This window comes from Suncus etruscus, chromosome 4, assembly GCF_024139225.1.
Source record: "Suncus etruscus isolate mSunEtr1 chromosome 4, mSunEtr1.pri.cur, whole genome shotgun sequence".
Classification (NCBI taxonomy): domain Eukaryota; kingdom Metazoa; phylum Chordata; class Mammalia; order Eulipotyphla; family Soricidae; genus Suncus; species Suncus etruscus.
Genome location: NC_064851.1, coordinates 110,230,434 through 110,246,759, shown reverse-complemented (window position 1 = coordinate 110,246,759; position 16,326 = coordinate 110,230,434). Strand labels below are relative to the sequence as shown.

General features: G+C 37.9%; 1 non-coding gene across 1 annotated transcript; it reads right to left on the bottom strand.

The window, feature by feature from the left end:
- Positions 1-684: 684 nt before the first annotated feature.
- Positions 685-817, bottom strand: LOC126007836 (small nucleolar RNA SNORA51). Its single transcript, XR_007495316.1, has one exon. It is a non-coding gene; the product is annotated as a small nucleolar RNA SNORA51 (small nucleolar RNA).
- Positions 818-16,326: the final 15,509 nt, after the last annotated feature.

The following is a 16,326-nucleotide window of genomic DNA, read 5'->3' as shown; positions in this document are numbered from 1 at the left end:
TGCATTAGTTGTCCTTTGTTTAAGAGATTATAAGGGTAGAAGGAACTGAGGACATCCATATTTTTTATTTCTTAGCAAACAGAAAGTGGGGTTTGGTGTAAACAGGATGGACATTGAGGTCATCAGGGTATGACCTCCTGGGTGCACGTATATTTTCAGAACTTGTCTTCTTTACTGCTATAGCAGGTCTTAAGCACCCCTGGCTTCCCTGAGGGCCAAGGAATCATGAACAAAGGGGGTATGCGAGCTTCTGTGTGTTTTTTCTTGAGAAACAGTTGTAACATATTTATTGCCTCTAAAAAAGCCCTACCTGCAAACAGAGTGCAAGAGTTATTATCTTTTGTCTAACTCAATTTATCAATGTCACATTGTCTAATCCCTCTTAGAGTCCTGGTTTCAAAGGTCCCTTCATCTTTGGTGGGAATATATGGTACTCCTTGGTGTCCTTACCTCCAAGTTGTCCTGATGGTTTAGGGTTCTTTTTAATTACTGCCTCTATCTACTTTTATAGACAGATAGCATGTTTCCCATGTTTCCAGGAATGATTCACCTCCTCACTGTCGTATTTCTTGGTACCTAAATAAAAGGCCCTAATTCTGCATTTCTAAATGATAGTTAAGGGATAACATAGTAACTCATTAATAAGTGGATCATATTATTTATCATCTTAACACTACTTTATTTTTTTGTCCCCCAATTCACAATACAGACCAGGCAAAGGGCCTGTGTTGAGGTGTATATGGGGTGCATTTACTGTATCTCCTCTTTCTATACAGTCAGTGTAAAGAACATAGCCTGTGGTAAGAATTGGGAGGCCTTATCTTTTCTTTTCTTTTTTTTGATTTTTTAAATATATATAAAATCCTTCACCAGTGCAACATTCCCATGACCAATATCCCAAGTGTCCTTCCTCCCCATCCCATACCGACCTGTACTCTAGACAGGCTCTAGAAAGCTTGTTTAACATTACTTTAAAACTGCTGGTCTCTTAACTTTATTCACTTTGGATAATAATTGAATTTAGGCTTCAACCAATAAAATTGACAGTCATCATTTGCAATAGATGCTTCAGCTTGCTCAAAGTGAATCAGGACCACAGAGAATGTTCAGAGAGTAGGGAATTGCTTTCCATGGAACCGACCTGGGTTTGAGCCCTGACATCTCAAGTGGTCTGTGAAGCTCTGCCAGGAATTATTGCTGAGCACAGAACCAGGAGTAAACCCTGAGCACAGCTGGGTCTGGCACAACACCCCCAAAGAAAAACCCCAAATCAACATCCCTACAACAAACAAACAAAAATCATCTGCCCAGCAGGAATGCACAAAAGTGTTCATTATCTTTAATTTTCAGTAAAATGAAAATCAAATTGACAATGGGATATTTTATGGCACTGATAATGGCCTGTGACAGAAAGACTGAAAATAAAAAGTGTTGATGAAAATGTGAGTTAAAGGACCCATTTTACACTGCCAGGTAGTTCAGCCTCTATGAAAAACAGTATAAAATCACACAAAACAGTAAGAAAGTTTCCACATGAACTAGCCATTCCATCTGTTGGCCTCTACCTTCCAAACACAAAAATATGAATTTGAAAAAAAAATTATGCACACATGTTTATTGTATTGGCTTAGTATAATAGCCAAGATCTGGAAACCATCCAAATAGCCAACAATAGATGGATGGATTAATAAATGATGGCATAGATACACAACCAAATACTATTCATTTTTAATAAAATATGAACTCTTTTAATGTGCTGCAATTTAGATGATACTGGAGGGTGTCATTTTACCTGAAATCAGTCAGAAGGAGGACAAATACCGGATGATTTCAGTCACCTGTGGTATATAACAAAATAAAACAAAGAATAGATACTGTCAATCAATAACAAATTATTGGCCTTTTAGTCATGAACTGAGAATACTGAACTGGAGGGTGGAGAAGGACCAAAGAGGCAGGTTCTAAGTGTCACAGCAGGATGGAATGATGGTAGTGATGTCTTTATGCAGACTGTCTGGAAGGTGCCTGAAAGAGGCAATTTACTGGTCTTCATCAAGTTGAGCTGGAATTGTTTGTTTAGTACAAAAATCAGATTGATTGTTTTTCATGCACACAACCAATCAGGCAACTGGGGGAGGGACGAATGAGTTGCTGGCAAATGAGATCCTGGAAGAACAGGAATCAACTGCAAGCACCTGCCATTACAAAGAAACAAATGGAACAGGTGAGCTCTGGGAGTGAGGATTGGGTATTGTGAGTTGCTGCTACTGCAATAAGTTACTGGAGGATCTACTGTCTTATCCACTGTGCCTGGTTGTCCCAGACCCTAAACAGAGATTCCTCTTGCTCTTCTTGTTGATCTCAGAATAAGAAGCTTGAAATCTAAATTGGTGGCTGTGCGAATTCTTATTTTGCCATCCCTAAAAATTCCAGAACCCAAAATCTAGTCTGACTAATTGCACTATAACAGAAGGTAATGAAGACAATTGGGGTATGGAGGAGTTTGGGCACTTAGGTGCTAGCAAGATGCAGTAACTTTTCATCAGTAGTTCAGACATTAATGCAATAGTTAACCTCAAGCATTAACGACTGTAAGCATGTTCCTCAAGGTAATACAATTAAAGTGAAATAAATCAGCCAAACCCCTAAAATTCTGTTTCTTTCCCTGATCAGAATTCCTCAAAAATTTAAAAGGGGTGGGGGGTGTGTTGCCATATTTTCTGGTGTTAAGTACTAATTAATATATTTACTAGCCTATGCAATTTTGTATAAACTGCTTTAACCTTTCCATGCTTTATCTTCCTGTTGGGCATGAGTTTGAATTTGAGAAGAGAAAATAGAGAGAGAGGGATAGGAGAGAGAAAAGAGAGAGGATAGAGAGAAAAGAGAGAGAGGAGGAGAGAGAGAAAGTAGAGTGGGGAGAGAAATCAGTAAACTCACAAAAAGGCATGAGAAAGCAAAATACAGAGTCGATTTATTTCTTAGCTAGCCTAAGAGGGTCCAAGACTCCCACCTGACAGCAGGCTTCTCTTCAAGGACCCCAAGACACTATTCCACGCAGGTTATATAGATGTTCAGCATCATCTAGACCCACGCATTTACTTTCCTAATTGGCACTTGCCACATATCAAAGAATACAGTCCTTTATTCCATTGGGTCCCACTTAAACGTTAAAATTCAGAGAGCCTGATTCCATGGTAACAAACATTGACGCAAAGTATCTCCCTTTTACCTATCTCTCCCATCCTACATCCACACAGGTCGTCCTGGCCATCTGGTCCCCCTTTGTCTCCAACTTATCTGAAGGTCACATTCCTAATGGCATACAAGCTAACACAGGGAGTACAGAGCTAATAAGCAGTTTAGCAAAAAGCAGAACTTTCATAGAGAAAGCAGAAGTCCTCAGGGGTCCCACACTCTCAAATTGTAAAAAACAGAGCAATTATAGAAACTTCTCATGGGCCAGGTTTTTTTTTTTTTTTTTGTTTTTTTTTTTTTTTTTTTTTTTTTTTTTTGGTTTTTGGGCCACACCCGGTACCGCTCAGGAGGTTAACTCCTGGCTCTGTGCTCAGAAGTTGCTCCTGGCTTGGGGGACCCATATGGGACACCGGGGGATCGAACCGCGGTCGGTCCAAGGTTAGCGCAGGTAAGGGCAGGCACGCTTACCTTTAGCGCCACCCAGCCCAGCCCCTTGGGGCCAGGTTTTTAACATGTTTAATGTTGTTAGACTGGTGAACAACTCAAATTCATGTTGAATGAGTGATATATATTGCCTTTTTATTGAAAATTGATCACATTTCAGAGTAAAATTCCTTTCTTCTGCTGACACAGCCTTTACTCGTCTGTTTGTTTTATACCACCACTACATGTTTCATGTTGGTAAGCAGGACTCCATCATGGTTCATGACAAATCTCTTACTTTGGTGCTTGATGTCTATTTCTGACACGACTTTTTATGGAACACTGCTTATTGGATTATTGGATTTCACACATCTTACAATGTTCTGCCCATTGTATAAATCTTTCTTTGCTGTTTTCCTGTCTGAATATGTTTCCCTCCCCTCAAAAATCTTTTATTGCAGGCCTTATGCTTTATTGTGGGTACATAATTAATTAATCACCTTTGAGAACAAGGCATCTTCAATGAATATATTCTATGACAAGGAGCCCTTTCTACTCTCTAAAAGAAGTTTTCTAATTTGTGAAAGAAACCAATAAAATTAGTTTTAATGCAATGCAGTGGTTTGATGTTATTGAAATCATTATTAGACCCTTCCCAGACAGTAGGAAATAGAATACACAACAATTGAAGAACCATTGAAGTCTTCCCTGCAGGAAGCAATGCCGTAAAACAACTTGAATAACTTGCTATGAAGTTAAGAAAAAGCTCAGTGCGGGATCGAAGAAATAGCATGGAGGTAAGGTGATTGCCTTGCATGCAGAAGGATGGTGGTTCGAATGCTGGCAACCCATATGGTCCCCCGAGCCTGCGAGGAGCCATTTCTGAGCGTAGAGCCAGGGGAATCCTTAAGCACTGCTGGGTATGACCCCCCCCAAAACAAAACAAAACAAATCAAATCAAAACAAAACAAAACAAAAAACAAAAAAAAAGATAGTAAAAGCTCAGTTCAGGAAATGATAACATGCTTTCAGAGTGTATGAAATGAATATCTTCTGAAGTAAAATTGGTTCACTTGGAGTTATAATACTCATAAGGTAGACCCTGACTACATGGGCACCCAGAAAATTATGTATATGAAAATAAAGGGCTTGAATATGATGCTGAGTGCCACAGAATGTGATTCAGCAGAATTCTAGTTTTAATGTTGGCATAAGAGTATGGAGGCAGTGTTTTAAAGTGAAAAGACCAATTAAAAGTATAGTGTCGGGCCGGGCGGTGGCGCTCGAGGTAAGGTGCCTGCCTTACCTGCGCTAGCCTAGGAGACGGACCGCGGTTCGATCCCCCGGCGTCCCATATGGTCCCCCAAGCCAGGAGCGACTTCTGAGCGCATAGCCAGGAGTAACCCCTGAGCGTCACCAGGTGTGGCCCAAAAACCAAAAAAAAAAAAAAAAAAAAAAAAGTATAGTGTCATAATCTAGGTGAGAGAAAGGTTAGGAATAGTGGTTGTTAGAAGGAAAACAAAGAATACATCTTTAAATGTTGTCATAATAAAATTAAAATTGTCATGATCAATTAATTATGAAGGTAAGAAAGGGGAAGGAAAGAGGCCAGAATGATAGTGTAGCGGTATGGCGTTTGCCTTGCATGCAGCTGACCCAGGACAGACCTGGGTTCCAATCCCAGCATCCCATATGGTCCCACAAGGCAGGAGCAATTTCTGAGCACATAGCCAGAAATCACTGGGTATGGCCCAAAAAAAGAAAGGGGAAGGGGATGGGAATAAATATATTCTGTGTTCTGTGTTCTGTGTTTGGGAGTAATAAAAGCTAGAGTCATCTAAGAATTACTGCACACATTTTGAGAACAAATATAGTACAGAAGACAAAAGCATATGCTTTGTGTGTTTCTATTGTCCTTATTGCAAATCATACAATGATTTTTTTCAGTTCTACTACTAACAAGATAGCATTATCTGAAGTGAAACTTGAATACAAAAGACTCAGGGGACTACAAGCTTATATGATCACATTCTGAATTTGTGCCTATATAGCTGATATTTATGAATTTGTTATTGACAGAGAAATCTACTAAGGTAGGAGACAACCACAACTAGAAAAATAGAAAAAGGTAAAAAGAATGCAGGATGTGAAGGAGTAATAATTGGAGATAGATTAGAACTGGGGCCAGGAAGAGAGACAAGGAAGAGACCTTGAATCACTGTCAGCTCTAGCTCAAAAATGAATCCCAAAACTGAAAAATTATTGGTAAATATGATAAAAGAAAAGACAGGTATCTAACTGTGAAAAATTGCTTTTTAATTTAAAATTCACTGATCCCTACCCTTGCTATATTTTAAAAGTATATATATATGTTGTAATGCAGGTTATATATATTTGGTATATATAAATATTTGGATATAATATTTGATATGGGTATATATGTACATATATAGATATATTTGGAATTAATGGAAGATTGGAGTAAGGGGGAAAAGTCATATTTAAACTATGAGGTTTAGCTTTATGTTCTCAAAATTTTGACTAGACAAAAGACTGATTTATTTTATTTTTACAATAAATGTATTTTTAAATTATCCAAAATTGATATCTTTTCAACACATGGTTTTGAGATAAGTTTTGACTTCCTTTTTGACCCATATTTCCTTCATTGAAATATTTTTGCATATGCAATTCATTACAGCATATAAATATTTGCCTCTTTTCCATAAAACTAGTTAAAATAGAATAAACATGGGGAACTGATTAAAGTTTTTTATGACATTCAAATTACTGAACAGTATGAAAATATAAATAGTATAAATTATAGCACTTGAGTGAATAACCTTTACTTTCCATCTCCACCAATGTTTGCTGGGATTTGAGAGATAAAGAATTGACATTGGTGAAGGATGCCCAAGGAAGTGAGGACTGGCACAGGCTACATGTTTTTAAATCTCACCAGAGCACTGAGTTCCTCATAATAACACTACTAATACCATCAGATCCTTGTGAATGAGTTTCTGCTACCTAGATTTTGGCAATCTGTGGTCCTCAACCTGGAATAAGTTTTTTTTTTTGTTTTTTTTTTTTTGGTTTTTGGGCCACACCCGGTAACCTCAGGGGTTACTCCTGGCTATGCGCTCAGAAGTCGCTCCTGGCTTGGGGGACCATATGGGACGCCCGGGGATCGAACCGCGGTCCGTCCTAGGCTAGTGCAGGCAAGGCAGGCACCTTACCTCCAGCGCCACCGCCCGGCCCCCTGGAATAAGTTTTATTCTTTAAAGACTCGATTTTATCTTCTGCTTGACCCAGATCTTTGGATTCATCCTAAGGGGTAATAATTTTTTAATTAAATCATTGTGAATTAGGAAGTTATAAGGTTTTTTATGATAGATTTCTAGGTGTTAATAGTTCCACATCAATCTTTTCACCAGTGTCCACTATTTTATTTTCTTTTTTTGGGGGAGGGTGCACACCCAGCAGCGCTCAGGGGTTACTCCTGGCTCTGTGCTCAGGAATTGCTCCGGCAGGTTTAGGGGACAATATGGGATGCCAGGGATCGAACCCAGGTCCATCCCAAGTCAGAAGCATGCAAGGCAAACTCCCTACAGCTGTGCTATTATTCTAGCCCTCATATGTCCACTGTTTTCTCTTGTAACCTCCTAGTCTGCCTTTATGACAGATACTTATTCTTTTTTTGTTCTTTCACTCTTTCCTTTTAAGCATATTTTTAAGCAATACTCTTACTGATAAGAGAATCATTGATATCATTTACCTCACTTCTGTACTCTGTTCTTCTTTAGGGTGACCTTTCCCTGACCTATTCTCCACTTTAATCCCCCACAACTCAGTGGCAAGTTTCCTACTGAAAACCCAGTTTTCATACACTTTATTTATGTTGACTTAACATGTTATTCCCCAGCTATGTTTCTTTATATTTCACATATGAGAGAAATGTGCCAATCTATTTCCATCTCCTCCTTTTGTCCATTCCTCTCCCTCTGACTAACTTCACTCATGCTGAAACTATTCACATTCATCCACATAGCAGAATCTTGCATGTCTTCATCTTTTCTTATGACAGAGTAATATTCCATTGTGTAGGTAGGTATATCAAAGCTTCTGTATTCACTCGTCTGCTCTTGGGCACTTGAGTTGTTATCAGATTTTGTCTATTGTTAGTTCCACAATTAATATAAAGGTAAAGCTGTCTTTTCTGTATTTTGTTTTTGGGGTCTTGGGGGTATATTCTAAGAAGCAGAGTTTTGGGGTCATTGGAAGCTCTGTTCTTAGTTTTTTTTTTTTTTTGAGGAATGATGGTATAGTTTTCCAAGGAAGTCTGGGCCTATGAACATTCCCATTAGCAAAGTATGAAGGTGCATTTATTCTTGCATCCACACTAACATTGCTTCTTTTTGCCTTTGACGAATGTCAGTTTTTGTGGTGTAATTTCATATTTCATTATTGGTTTGATTTACTTTCTCCTGATATTTAGTGAATAGAGCAATTTTATGTGATATTTGGCCATTTATATTTTTGCTTTGAGGAAATTACTGTCCATCTCTTTTTCCTGTTTTTGATGGGATTGGACTGTTATTTAAAGATGTAAATATATATATATATGGACAACTATATATGTGATATTAATCCTTTATCAGATGTGTGGTAGGCAAGTAATTTTATCCATTATCTAAGATGTCTTCACATTTTGGACCTCATTTCCTTTGAAGTGTGTAAGCTTCTTAATTTAATATAATTCTATTTATTTACCTTTGTTTCCATATGCTTGACCAATGGCATTGCATCTTTATTTTTTTTAATTTATTTATTTTTGTACATATTTTCTTTATTTATTTACCATGATTATACACATGATTGTAGTTGTGTTTCAGTCACAAAAAGAACACCCTTCACCAGTGCAACATTCAGACCTCCATCTAACATCATGCACAAAGGTCAAATCCAAATGGATTAAAGACCTTGATATCAAGCCCAAAACCATAAGATATATAGAATAGCATGTAGGTAAAACACTCCATGACATTAGACTAAAGGCATCTTCAAGAAGGAAACATCACTCTCCAAACAAGTGGAAGCAGAGATAACCCAATGGGACTATATTAAGCTGAGAAGCTTCTGCACCTCAAAGGAAATAGTGCCGAGGATATAAAAGCCACCCACAGAATGGGAGAAACTATTCACCCAATACCTATCAGATAAGGGGCTAATATAGAAAAAATACAAGATACTGACAAAACTTAACAAGAAAAAAAATGTAACCCCATCAAAAAACGGGGAGAAAAATACAAATGGCCAAAAGGCACATGAAAAATGCTCCATATCACTAATCATTAGGGAGATTCAAATCAAAACAACAATGAGTACAGTTTCACACCACAGAGACTGACACTCATCACAAAGAACAAGAACGTTCAATGTTGGTGGGGATGTGGAGACAAAGGAACTCTCATTCACTTCTGGTGAGATTGCCTTTATGAAAAACAATACGGAGATTCCTCAAAAGACTGGAAATTGAGCTCCCATATTGCTCCCATATCATCCAGCTATACGACTCCTAAGAATATACGCGAGGAACACAAAAGCACAATACAAAAATGCCTTCCTTGCACCTATATTCATTGTAGTGCTGTTTACAATATCCAGACTCTGGAAACAACCAAGATGCCCTTCAACTGATGAATGGCTAAAGAAACTGTGGTGTATATATACACCATGGAATATTATGCATCCATTAGGAGAGATTAATTCATGAACTTTTCTTATACATGAATGTACATGGAATCTATTATGCTGAGTGAAATAAGTCAGTGGGAAAGAGATAGTCACAGAATAGTCTCACTCATCTATGGGTTTTAAGAAAAACAAAAGACATTATTGTAATAATGCCTAGAGACAACAGAGATGAAGGCTGGAAGAACTGGGTCTACATAGAGTGGTGAGTTTAGTTAGAGAGATGACTACACTATCATGGCATTACATCTTTAAAGATGCCTTTAGCTGCAGTATCATGGAGAGTTCTGCCTGTGTTTCTTTTATGTGATTTATGTTTTAAGTTTATGCATTTATGTTCTAATATAGAGATCTTTAATGCATTTTGAATTATCCTTTGTGCATAGCATTAGAAATAAAAATATTTAAGAATATACACAGTAAAGAAAAAATAATAATATTGATGAAGTTTGTTTTTTATCTGAAATAATATATTATTTTATTTATTTAGGACATATTTAAGGAAGACTGAAGGAAGACAAAATCAAAGAAGAAATACTTTGAGAAAGTTGGTGGCTAGACTATTTAAAACTTGAAACTTAAGGTATGGACATTCCTAATGAAGGAAGGCAATTTGTCACAAAAACTAAGTCCTCTGGGACTGGAGACAGTTTTTGTGAAACTGATGCCCACTTCATTATTTATACCACATTTAATGGGAGATAGCAGAAGAAAAGGTTTTGTGACAATTTTATTACAATCCTATTGCTATAAAAGTAAAAGGATAAGGTTGTGGGCAAATTCTTTACCATCTTTAATATTCCCTTCTGGTCCCCAACCCGCTAAACTCACATGACTGTTGTGGTTCATGTGGTGAGAAGAGATGGGCAGAGACCATATCATAGGCTCCTACAAGATACCATTGACATTTAGGTGCCTTGCCAGTAGTTTGATGGTTAAGACTTGATTTAAAAAAAAAAAAAAAGAAAAGAGGAATATATTGTCAGGCGACAAAGAGTACAAAAAGTAAAGCAACTAGGCTGGGTTCAACCTCCAGCATCCCTTATGATACCCTAGCAATATTTACTCCTTAAGGAGTAATTTCTGAGTGCAGAGTCCTGAATAACACTTGAGCATTGCTAGGTGTGGCTCCAAAACTAAAAAAACAAATAATAGAAACAGAAACAAATTAATAGAATTCCGAGCAACTGGGAACAGAGTGAAATGAAAAGGAAGTGGGCTACTTGGTGAATGTAATTTAGAGGCATTTTTGAGGGCAAGTATAGGGCACCATATAGGTTGAATTAACAATGAATGAGTCCAGGGCTTTGGTTTAATTTTGCTTCAGATTTACACTAAAAATAGTATGATTTTTGTTTATTTGTATTCAGATGTTAATATTTGTTTAGCAATAAAGTCACCATATTTTCCATGTTTCATCTGTACTTAAGCATATTTCCTATTTCTCATCTGTACTTAACCAATGAAGAATTATAAATAAATGAAGAGCTAGTGTCTAAATTGGACTGTTTGTTGCTAACAATTTCAAATTGTTGATTAAAGAAATAAATTTTCATTTGGTTTGACACTATATGTGAATATGGTGTGGGACCTTGAGAATTATGTTTTCCCTGTGAAAGTTTCTGCTTCTGCTTACCCTGTGAAAAATTTTTCTTTTTGCTAAGAAGCTTAGTACTTTTTAGTACTGTTAGTACTAAATTAGTACTACTAAAGTTAGTACTACTAATGTAGTACTACTTAGTACTAATTTAGTAAGCTAAATTTTTAGTAAATTGCTTCTGTACTCCCTTATTAGCTTCTGTATTCTTTTTGTCAGCTTCTATGCCTATAGGAATGTGACTTTCAAATAAGAGTTCCAGACTCAGAGAGACCACAGGTCGGGACCAGATGACTGAGACATCTCATGTGGGTGTAGGATGGGAGATATAAAGGGGAAAACTTACGTCAATGTCTGTTACCATGGAATCAGGCTGTCTGAATTTTTACATTAAGGGGACCCAATAGAATAGAAGATGTATTCTTTGAAATGTGGCAGGTGCCAATAGAAAAGTAACTGGGTGGATCTAGATTGATGCTGAATCTTCTATATAACCTGATTGAGATAGTTTCTGGTGTTCTTTGACGGGAAGCCTGATGTCAGGTGGAAGTTTTGGACCCTTCGCTAGCTAAGACATAAACCGCCTCTGCATTTTGCATTCTTCTTGTGTTTTTTTTTTTTTGACTGAGCTTCTGGACTGCTTTCTCTCTCTCTCTCTTGAACCCTGAGACCATACCCAACAATTGAGTAATATGGAATTGAGTAAGTAATTGAGTAAGATGGATAGCAATTCAAGTGTGATTTACACAAACATAAACAATTGTGTGGCATCTATCACTCGATTTAGAATTCACTAAATCAAAAAATAAATGATATGAATTATATGATATGAAAAATAAATGAATTAGAGACTGATCCTAAGAAAGGAATGTGTGGACTAACTGTTTAGCAGGATGAATGGGGCTGGGAAGTCGGGGGTGGAGGGACAGAATTCTACATACTATCACAGATAAGAGAGGAAACCTTAAATTCTGTGAGGAGGACTGATGGGATTTTTGAATTTCTGTTTAATTCCTAAAATAACTTTTCCTCTTGCCAGACCACCATGTCCTTGAAAAGTTAAATTTGTTTTATCTCTGATTCCAAGATGTTTCACATGACAATAGAAGTTGAAAGCTTGGCAGGTAAAGATCCTTCAAAGAAGAACCGACTTATGATAGGGAAGGATAAAAGTCAACAGTTTATATCACTCAATTGCTTTTAAGATTTTCATCAAATGCATCCCCTGCAGTTGAAACTTACCAGAGAAGCTTCCCAGCAGAGTTAAAATCATAAAACAATGACAATGTTGCCTTTGCTTCCAGACAGGAAAGACAGCGCTGGAGTGTGTGTCAATGATTTTCTTCTTTTGGTAGTGGGGAAAAAAAGTTTCTTACCCTGAGGTCCCAGGTATTAAGCCAGAATTTAAGCAGAAGAGACTTAGTTTTTGCTATCAGCTAGAAAACACACACACACATTTCTTCCATGAGTGTTTGTGTTTTGTGTCTTCTGCTGTGAATATTACAGGCATTTACTCAAGGACAAAAAATCTTCCAAAATACAAAAAGGAGCTCATTGCAATTTCTAAAATATTATCTTCAGATTGAAAAATAGTTTGACTAATACCTTTTCATACGAGGGCCTAGAAATGGATTATTATAATTCTATGGAGATGATGGCAACAACCAGAGCACATTTAAGAATAAGCACTTGCAAAATTAAGGTCACTGTATGGTATTATTTCTGGGATGTTGTTAATCCGCGAACTCAAGCTAACCTCTGCTCCTGTGCTCACCATAAGCAAGTTAAAGAGGGTCACCCCCAATCACAAGTGTGTATGCTGTATTCTCTTCTAGATGCAAAGATGTGAAGTCTGATAATAGTATGACACTTTACAGTATAACATACATACAATAGTATACCAGAGTATGATAATACTTCATAGATGCTGAGTTGTGTTGAGATTTGAAAAACCATCTCCAGTGTCCCATATGGTCCCCCAAGCCAGGGGCAATTTCTGAGAGCTTAGCCAGGAGTAAACCCTGAGCATCAAATGGGTATGGCCCAAAAAACAAAACAAAACAAAACAAAAAAAAAAGAGAGAGAGATTTGAAAAACCTTTTCTTTTTCTTCTTTTTTTTTTGGCCACAATTTTTCCTAGATCAGTGCTCCAGAGTCACTTTCTGTGACACATAGGGACCAGTGTTTGAACCTAGAGTCTTTGCATGCAATCCATATGATCCAGCCCTTTGGGCTTATAATTGAAATTAGTTTTTTTTTTTTTTTGCCTTCTTTTGACTGTATCCAGTAGAATGAGATGCCTCTTTAAGATTAATGTAAAAATCACTTGATATTGCCATGAAGACATTGCTATCATCAGGTTTACAGGCTGATTTTTAACTGGGTGGAATCTATTTTGTCAACATAAATGCTACCAGAGGTGATATTTGTCTTTCTTCACATAAAACACGTAGTTCAGTGACATCTGCCATCAGTGGCATATCTTAAAAATACCAGCATATTGGAATCACTAGTTTCTAGGGGAGTGATTTTGACTTGAAGGAAATTTACAATCCATGATTGCATTCTTTTATGAGAGGCTCTAGAATACAGGCAGGATCTCCCAGGCAAGAGTACAGACATGATGAGATGAGTGACTGAATACCGCAGCTGCCGTTAAAATTGTTCACATGGAAGGAACAATTTGTGTATCTGGCAGAGGGGTTAAAGAGTGTGCTATTTGTCACCTTGCTATCCTAACCTCTGCCACCAGGCAGGAAAAGCACACATTAAGGAAACTGACATAATTACTCTGCAGCAGAGACAAAAGATCAACCTGGGGCTGAATGGGCCCATCAATTACTTTTATTGTCTTTGGTGGAAATTAAAATATTGTTTGGACCATCACAGTTACTGTGCTGGCATGGAAATGAGCTTTACCTCTCACCCCATCTTATATACTAGGAGATGTTGGTTATGCCCTGAGCCTCCTTAGCAGGCTCTCAAGAGTCGTACAGGGCAGTGATGACTTGGGCAGGGTCTTGTAAATCGACCTTCAGTGATCCACTCTGACTCCCAAATTCATACGAAGGGGACCAGTGTTTCTCAATACCTTGTGAGTTTCAAATTTGTGTGAAGCAGAGAGCAATGTTTCTCAATTCCTTGTGAGCCCCAGGATATTTAGATGATGTCAATGGTAAGCCACAGAATGAGATTGGGGGCTAATTACTAGGATGGGGTTTTTATGGGAATGGAACAAGATGGGAAGTGTCTATAGTCATCCAAAGCTTGAGAAAACCTGGTCTAGCTAGAGTCTGAGATTTCCTCTCTGCTAACAGCTGACAGGGTACAAGACAGAGAACTGGACCCAATTTTCAGTGGTTTCTGAGGCAGGACACTAACTAATGTGAAGTGTAGCCGGATAGTGTTGGGAGCTTCTGAAGCTAAGGGGGAAGCCCCCACATGAATACTATGGGTGGAGGAAATATACCTTTATGTCATACAGCCCAAACCAATGAGATTTTAATTGTTACTGTTAAGATCAGCATTTTAGGTGCATATTTTAAGTGGTCTCTGTCACTGGTATTCTAAGTGAACTGTCAGGGCATTCAGAAATGAGAAGAGGTAGATTTTTGATTCCACATTTACCAACCACCGATGAATAATACAGAAGATGCATATTCAGTGCTGAAAAGTATGAAAGTTTCTGTGGCTCTCACAGGCATTACAATCTTCCAGAAGTTTTGAAAAAAGAAAAAAACGAAAATAATTGGGCTCTGCTTCCTAGTAACTGACTCATTCATGTGTCAGTTGGGAGCTTTACATTTCGAGAGTTCCTAGTATGGTGGCTGCTGCTTGTCTGAGTGAACATTCTGGACACAGAAGAGAGGAGCACTACAGACTAGAGCAGAAATGCTTGCTGGTGCCGCTGAAACAAGTCCTTAATCCAAAGAAAGGTGCTCAAGGGGCTCTTCCTGAGGCTGTGTTTGGGGCCCACTACTGGTGGTCCTGGTGGCACCATATGCAGTGCTGGGATTGTGCTGGGACTATCTGCAAGGATGCAAGCAAGTTTGCAAGCACTTTAGCCTGTGTGGTGTGTTTCTGGCCCAACCATGTTTGGGTTCTTCATGGAAGGGAGAATGCAAGGAGAATTTTATTCTTGCAATTCTATTTGTCACAAGAACAGCTCTCAAGACAACTTTTGCATCTTTTGTTTTTTTTCTTGGAACGGTGTAAAGATAAACAAAGAGAAAAAGTTTTATAGATTGTTAAACAGTGAAGCAGAATTCATCACAGCCTTCTCTGATCTGGAGCACCTGAATATGATCAGCCTGTACTAAGGAAGAATCTCATCTTTCCCTTCCTGCACTTATCTTCTTATTTTTAAATTTGGGTTTTATTTTCAAACTACTTTTTCGAAGGGCTCTCACAGTTAAGAGTGATCTGGATTCATTTAGGTTATTGCATGGAAGGGTCTAGTAATATGACAGAGCCAAAACAATGACTATAGAAATACCTAAGCCCCTAGAGATACAAAATGGACTCAGAATATGACCAAAAATGGATTTGAATTCGTCCTAAGAATTTAATGACAAGAAATTTAGAAATCAACATTTTCCTTTCAGAGCTATGGTGGGTTCAGTTAGTTTCAGATTCTTACTTAGCTTGATGTTGTCAATGGCAGGTTTTATACCAAAAAAACTTTTACATACAGGCTAACATACTGAACTCAGTTCCTCTCCCCTTCACCTGCATCTTTTGATCTGTCTTTTTTCCATTCTTATCTTTCCTTTCCTTCCTTCCTTCCTTCCTTCCTTCTTCCTTCCTTCCTTCCTTCCTTCCTTCCTTCCTTCCTTCCTTCCTTCCTTTCTTCCTTCCACCCTTCCTTCCTTCTTTCCTTCCTACCATCCATCCATCCTTCCTTCCCCTTCTTCCTGCTTCCTATTTTCTTCTCCTTCCTTTCTCTCTTCCTATTTCCTTCTTTATTTCTTCCTATTTCCTACTTCATTATTCCTTCCTTTTCTATTTTTACTTTCTACCATTTTCCTTCTTTCTCCTCATGCCATCTCATTTCTTCCCTAATCCTTCTCTTTTCTTCCTCTGTTCTTCTTTTCTTCTCCTTTCTTCCTTTGTTCTTTCTTACTTTCCATCCTCTTTCTTTTTTCTCTCTACATTGTTTTCTTCAATTTCAACTTTAACTCTTCTGGGCATTTAATGTGAAATGTTTGCATTTCCAAAGAGAGTTACAATCTGATTTTGATCCTTTTCTTACTCACCACCCAGACCATATAGAATGATCTGTGGGGAATGGTCCTGGAGCAGGTGCTATGCCTTCTAATCCTTGCTGTCCCATAGGGTGCATTATCCTGTTCAACATA